Here is a 6,608-nt window from a genome sequence, read left to right as displayed (position 1 = left end):
ATATGTCCATATTCCTCTTCTTTTATGTCCTCTTCTTTCACTATCAGTCTCAGGGGTACCTGGTGTGTTTCGTCACAGCCAGGACTCAACGGTAGTCCCAGATTCATGTTAAAATATTAGATGATCCAGAGATGATCCCGTCCAGAGTTCCCTATACGGTCAGGGGAACACCACAAAGAAAAGAAAAAACAATGGCTTTCAGGCTCGGTTGGCTTCCTTCTTTGTAAAAGTTCCATCGAGCGACTGGCACGTCGCATTTTGCACGGAGGAATTCATTTCTATATTGTCGCAGTGAGTTAGTGTTTACGTCAAGCAGTGTTTATCACAGCAAAATATGAGGACGGAATTACCTTTACAGAACCCACAACGGCAACACGGTAAACTTTACACGTGGACTCCTCTCTAATGTTCTTACTTGTGAACTCCCAGTAGTTGGTAAACCAAGGAGAACACTTTGGATAACTGCCACTGTCTGGACAGGAGTGTGACTGCAGTACGCTCTCTCGTTTAACTACACAGACCGAACTGGTGAGTCTGCAGTCACATTCCCATCCAGACGGTGGCAGTAATGCATAGGTTTCTGGTTGGCTTGCCAGCTACCGGATGTTTACAAGTAAGAACATTTCAGAAGAGTCCACGGGAGAAGTTAATCGTGTTGCCGAAGTTCCCGCTGTAAAAACAATTTCGTCTTCGTATTTTTCTGTGATAAACACTGCTTGACGCTAACACTAACAGATCTTTATATGCTAACTTATTAAAAGTACGTTTTAGTCACAGTATCAAGCCGTCTTCGTTAGATTCCACAGTAGCCTTAGATCGCACAGTATTTTAACATCGTAGCCTTCTTCATTAGCTCGTACTCGATATATCAGCCCTAGGCAAGTGAGAGGTGTGGGGACAGTGACGATATAGAAGTGAATTCCTCCTTGCAAAATGCGACGTGCCAATCGCTCTCTAGTATTTTAACAAAGAAGGAAACAGAGCTTGAAAGCAATTGTATATTTTTCCTTTGTGGTGTACCGCCTATCTATATCGGAAACTGGACGGGATCATCTCTAGTCCGTTGCTAACATGGATCTTGGACTGCCGTTGAGATCTGGCTGTGATGAAACACACCAGGTACCCCTGAGACTGAGAATGAAAGAAGAAGACATTAATGAAGAGGAATATGGACATATGACGACATGGCAAGATGAAGAAGAAAAGCCCATTGCAGATCTTCAGTATAAAACGGAATCAGACTGTACAGAGTCATCAAGCTCCACTTATAATGACATAATACACACAGTGGAGGTAAAAGTGAAGAAAGAAGAGGATGAGCAGGAACACAACGATTGTCTTCTGGAAAGTAAGTATTTCAGACTGATGCACTAAGAGCTGTGTTCAATGGTCGATTCATGCTTTTGAACAGTTAGCTTACTATTACAGGTTAAAAGGATACAGTGGACAGCTACATTGTGGTTCTTTGTTAGTCAGGAAATTGTGTTGAAGAGGAAACTTTTCTAACATTTTTGTGGGAGTTCCTTCTTGGACCAGGTTTAAATATTTACTGGCTGACAGTTACATTTTTTAAATGATGGTATAACTATGCCAATTGATGTGGTTCTAGGCCAAATAATGTGGTTACTATGCCAAATGAATGTGATTACTATGCCAATTGATATACCAAATGATGTGGCTACTTTGCCAATTGATGTGGTTACTATGCCAAATTATGTGGTTACTATGCTAATTGATGTGGTTCCTATGCCAAATTATGTGGTTACTTTGCCAATTGATGTTGTTACTATGCCAAGTGTTAGCGCACAGTCAGTGCGAGTAAAACATTGATTTTATTTTACAAGTAAAGGAGGTTGAAACACAAACATGCTCCCATGCAGAGCCAGAAAAGCAAGTTTAATGACCAATCTAACTCTTGTAGGTGTATCAGAACATCCAAACAATGGAATATTTCCTCATCGGGGAACAATGAATTGCTGCATCTAGAACATCTGTCCGTCATTCTAAATCTATATGAATCTCTTTCAGGTGCATCAGATGGAACACAACAGAAGTTCCATGGACAGAACGATGAAGAACTGAACCAGCAACTCGATGGAGGGCCGTACCACTGCACAGTCTGCAGGGAGAGTTTCACGGTCCTGAGAGAACTGGAGGAACACCAGCAAACACACACTCTTAGTGCTAATAATCAAAGGATGAACCCTGGTGAGAAGCTACATTCTGAATTAATCCACTATTCATCCACATTCATCCACGTTGCCAATGCATATGTTGAAACTCACGCCAGGGTTGAAACACTTTTAAACAAGCTGGGTCTTTAAATTGAGACCTGGTAGTACATGGCAGTGAAGGTCCACATAAACGTGCCTGACTTCTGATTTGTTTACAATATGTTAAGGTATTTTCACTGTTACAATTACTTGCTATGTGGGATAGCATTTACGAGGTCCTCAACTTTTCAAAACAAATATGATAGCAGACACTGCAGAGAAGCCTCATAAATGTGTGCGTGCGTGTATGTGTGTGTGTGTGTGTGTGTGGGGGGGGGGGGGGGGGGGGGGCGTGTGTGTGTGAGACAGGAAGAGAAGACAGGAGAGAAGCCTCATGAAGCCTCATTTTTAATTCACTTTTGTTTAGTGCGTGTGTATGTGAGACAGGAAGAGAAGACAGGAGAGAAGCCTCATGAAGCCTCAGTTTTAATTCACTTTTGTTTAGTGCGTGTGTGTGTGAGACAGGAAGAGAAGACAGGAGAGAAGCCTCATGAAGCCTCAGTTTTAATTGACTTTTGTTTAGTGCTGGTTTCTTGGCATTGATTCGACCATGGAGGCCATTTCGAGACAGAATTCTACAAACGGTCCTGGTTGACACAGGGACTTGAGGTTACCAGGCCTGGTGGAGCTCTGCTGCAGTGGAAAAGGGGCTGGCCTTGGATTTTCCAGCCAACAAACGGCCCTCCCGAGCAGTTGTCTTGCGGGGTCTGCCGGACTTTGGCCTGTCAAAAACAAGTCAAGTCTCTTCAAATCTTTTTCTTATTTTTTGTTCTTGACGCTGAGTTGATAATCAACGCTTTGGTCTCAGGGTGAATCTTAGGCATGTTGTCAGAGGTCAAGTTGCAGTTGATGTGAAGGTCTGGTGTGCTGGGGTTCTTTTTTATACACACCCACTTATAAAATAGGGGATATTGATGAATCCCCAGAAAGGACTGTATTGCTGGTAAATTGAATGTTGAGTGACAATCGCCACAGGTCTGTCCGGTCAGAACAAGAATGGATGCCAAAGTTCCAATGAAGACTGTTTATTGCACACACACATGAAGTGATGAAGGAATGATGCCAGTGAATACAATTATCCTTGTAAGGGACTTGTATACAACTGGATGACAGTGAATGATTGAAGAACGTATAATGACTGATGAACAGTGAATATAATTGCCGTTGTAAATTACTTATGTCCACCCTTGAATCCGTGGTTTCTATGAATGATGAAGACATACAGATATGAACAATTATATAATAATAAAGACAAACAGTATATACATGAAATGATTATGAAGGCTGTCAATATGGATGTCCCTTGAATACCGTTCTGTGTAACGGTGAACATTCCATTATCTCTGTTACTCACAGTAAATCTTTACAGTAGCAGTAACATGACTGAGATATGACATGATAATATGGTATTAACAGACTCACTACTAAACACACAGATGACAACAGAACACTCATAATCTTATTGACACACAGCAAATTAATGAAAGTGAATGTCTCTGATTGATTCCTCCAAACTCCGTAGTGCTCCTCTCTCCAGCTCTGCTCCCACAAAATGGCCAGAGAAGGGTTGGCCTTATATAGGCCAGAGAGGGGCTGAGAGGCATGTTAGGACATGCCTCAGGGGGAGACTTGAAACTGTCTCCTAACGTATGGGGGCTGCCTAGAAACTGTCTCTGGGGTGGCCAAAGGGACAGTGACATTCCTCTGTTTACGACCCCCACAGAACCTAGGGATGGTCTGATTGGTCTGACCTTGCTATCACCCCAGGTCCTATGAGGGCCCAAACAGCAGGGTGCCTCAGCTAGATGCAGCTGGGGGAGCAGCCTTTTGATTGATCAATTATTGATCACAGGTGAGGCTGTAATCTAGGATTGGGTGCATCAAATGACAAGGCGACAAGACTTTTGTCTTTGCAAAAACTGACTCAGTGGGCTTTACCAAGCTGTGAACGTTGGAATGCTTTTCAGCAGTTTCGTTTGGCACCAAAACATTATTTCAAAAGCTGTTGGGATTGAAATTAGCCATTTCTTGTAAAACAAAAATTGATTACAAATATATTTGAGGGGCACTTCAGGTCAACTTGTACCCAAGCGACAAGACTTTTGTCAGGGACTGTACTTATATATATTTGATAACAGCATGCAAGTTATTGTGCTGCACATTGTGGTTCAGATTAAATAAGAACAGCAAAAAATGTTTATTGTAAATGTAATATGATAATTATGATGAACCAATGAATGTCATGATTTGGGGATGACATCAAGACCTATTACTGGTGCATTAATGTAAACATACACATTCAAATGGTTATATAAATATATACTATAATATATACTCAACCATTTGTTTTGATCCGTATTCTTTATAAGGGGACAATTAATTGCTGCATCTAGAACATCTGTCTGTCATTCTAAGGGTGGCTTTACACGACAACGCTCCCGGGTGAAAACGACAAAATATTTTATCAGATGTGCCTTTCGTTTAGACGGCGACAGCGTTTTGGGGGCTTGAAAACGCAAAGAAATGAACCCACCCTCCAGAGTGGAAATCTTAAAAACGCTCCACCGTTGCGTTCCCGTCTAAAGGGTTGAAAACGCAAAAGTGTGCTCTGAGCTGCTCACGCTGGCTATCCTCGCATACGCGTTGACATCATATCCATGTGCAGTACAGCCAAACAACAACAAACATGTCGGATTATTTCCATTACTCGGAGATTCAAGCTGCCTTGATATCTATCCAGGAGTCATTTCAGCAAATAAGCCGAGTAATCACAGATAAAACAGAACAGAGAAGGCGCATTAATTACACTAGGTCTCGTAGCTAGACTGTTCTATCCCTTGTAGCCTACGTCGCTTTGGCCAAAGGCGTCTGCTAATTTAAATGACTAAATGTAAATGTACACGAACACTGCAAATGTAAGTGAATGAATACATAAATAAGCTCCCAATCGCGTTAAAATAGCCATAGTGGAATAGAATGGACACATATACATCCTGCAGTACCTCCACGTCTACACAGGTTAAGTTCAATTTCACACACTTTTGCGTCACCGTCTGCATGCAGATTTCCACCCAAAGACTCTCGTCTAAACGCGAAATTAAAAGTGGGAACGCAACGCCACTTTTGCGGTTTGTGTTCAGATCGTTGTCGTGTAAAGCTAGCCTTAATCCATATGAATCTCTTTCAGGTGCAGAACATTCAGATGGAACCCAACAGAAGCTCCATGGACAGAACGATGAACTCAAACAGCAACTCAATGAAAGACCTTACCACTTCACCGTCTGCAGGGAGAGTTTCACGGTCCAGAGAGAACTCGAGGAACACCAGCAAACACACACTCTTAGTGCTAATCAAAAGCAGAAAACTGTTGAGAAGCTTCATAAATGTGCCCAATGTGAGAAAGCATTTAAATTTTCCTCAGATCTTCAAAGGCATATACTAATACACACTGGAAAGAAGCTTCATGTATGTGCCCACTGTGGAAAAGCATTTACCCACGTTTCACATCTTAAAACACACATGCTAATACACACTGGAGAGAAGCCTCATGTATGTGCCCAGTGTGGAAAAGCATGTTCACTGATTTCACATCTTAAAACCCATATGCTAATACACACTGGAGAGAAGCCTCATGAATGTGCTCAGTGTGGAAAAGCATTTTCACAGATTTCACATCTTAAAACCCATATGCTAATACACACTGGAGAGAAGCCTCATAAATGTTCCCAGTGTGGAAAAGCATTTTCACGCAAAACAATTCTTAAAAAACATATGCTAGTACACACTGGAGAGAGGCCTCATACATGTGCTCAGTGTGGAAAAGCATTTTCACAGATTTCAAATCTTAAAACCCATATGCTAATACACAGTGGAGAGAAGCCTTATAAATGTGCCAAGTGTAGAAAAGCATTTTCATGTGTTTTAGATCTTCAAAGGCATATGGTAGGACACACTGAACGGAAGCTTCATGAATGTGCTCAGTGTGGAAAAGCATTTTCCCACGTTTCACATCTTAAAACACACATGCTAATACACACTGGAGAGAAGCCTCATAAATGTTCCCAGTGTGGGAAAGCATTTTCAAACGTGGCACATCTTAAATCACATGTGTTTAGTCACACTGGAGAGAAGCCTCATAAATGTTCCCAGTGTGGAAAAGCATTCTCACGCAAAGCAATTCTTAAAACACATATGTTAATACACACTGGAGAGGAGTCTAATGATTGTCCACATTGTGGGAAATCATTTGCATGTTCCTCAAATCTTAAAACCCATATACTAATACACACTGGAAATAAGCTTCATGTATGTGCCAAGTGTGGAAAAGCATTTTCA

The 6,608-nt window shown here is 41.6% G+C and overlaps 1 long non-coding RNA gene across 1 annotated transcript; it reads left to right on the top strand.

Annotated features, from left to right (window-relative positions):
* The first annotated feature begins 656 nt into the window (after window positions 1-656).
* Window positions 657-6,320, top strand: LOC308374604. Its single transcript, XR_013968876.1, has 3 exons — window positions 657-1,348; window positions 2,029-2,208; window positions 5,461-6,320. It is a non-coding gene; the product is annotated as an uncharacterized lncRNA (long non-coding RNA).
* The last annotated feature ends 288 nt before the right edge of the window (window positions 6,321-6,608 follow it).

This window comes from Sprattus sprattus (assembly GCF_963457725.1).
Source record: "Sprattus sprattus genome assembly, chromosome: 1".
Lineage (NCBI taxonomy): Eukaryota > Metazoa > Chordata > Actinopteri > Clupeiformes > Clupeidae > Sprattus > Sprattus sprattus.
This window is presented reverse-complemented; position numbering and strand designations above follow the sequence as displayed.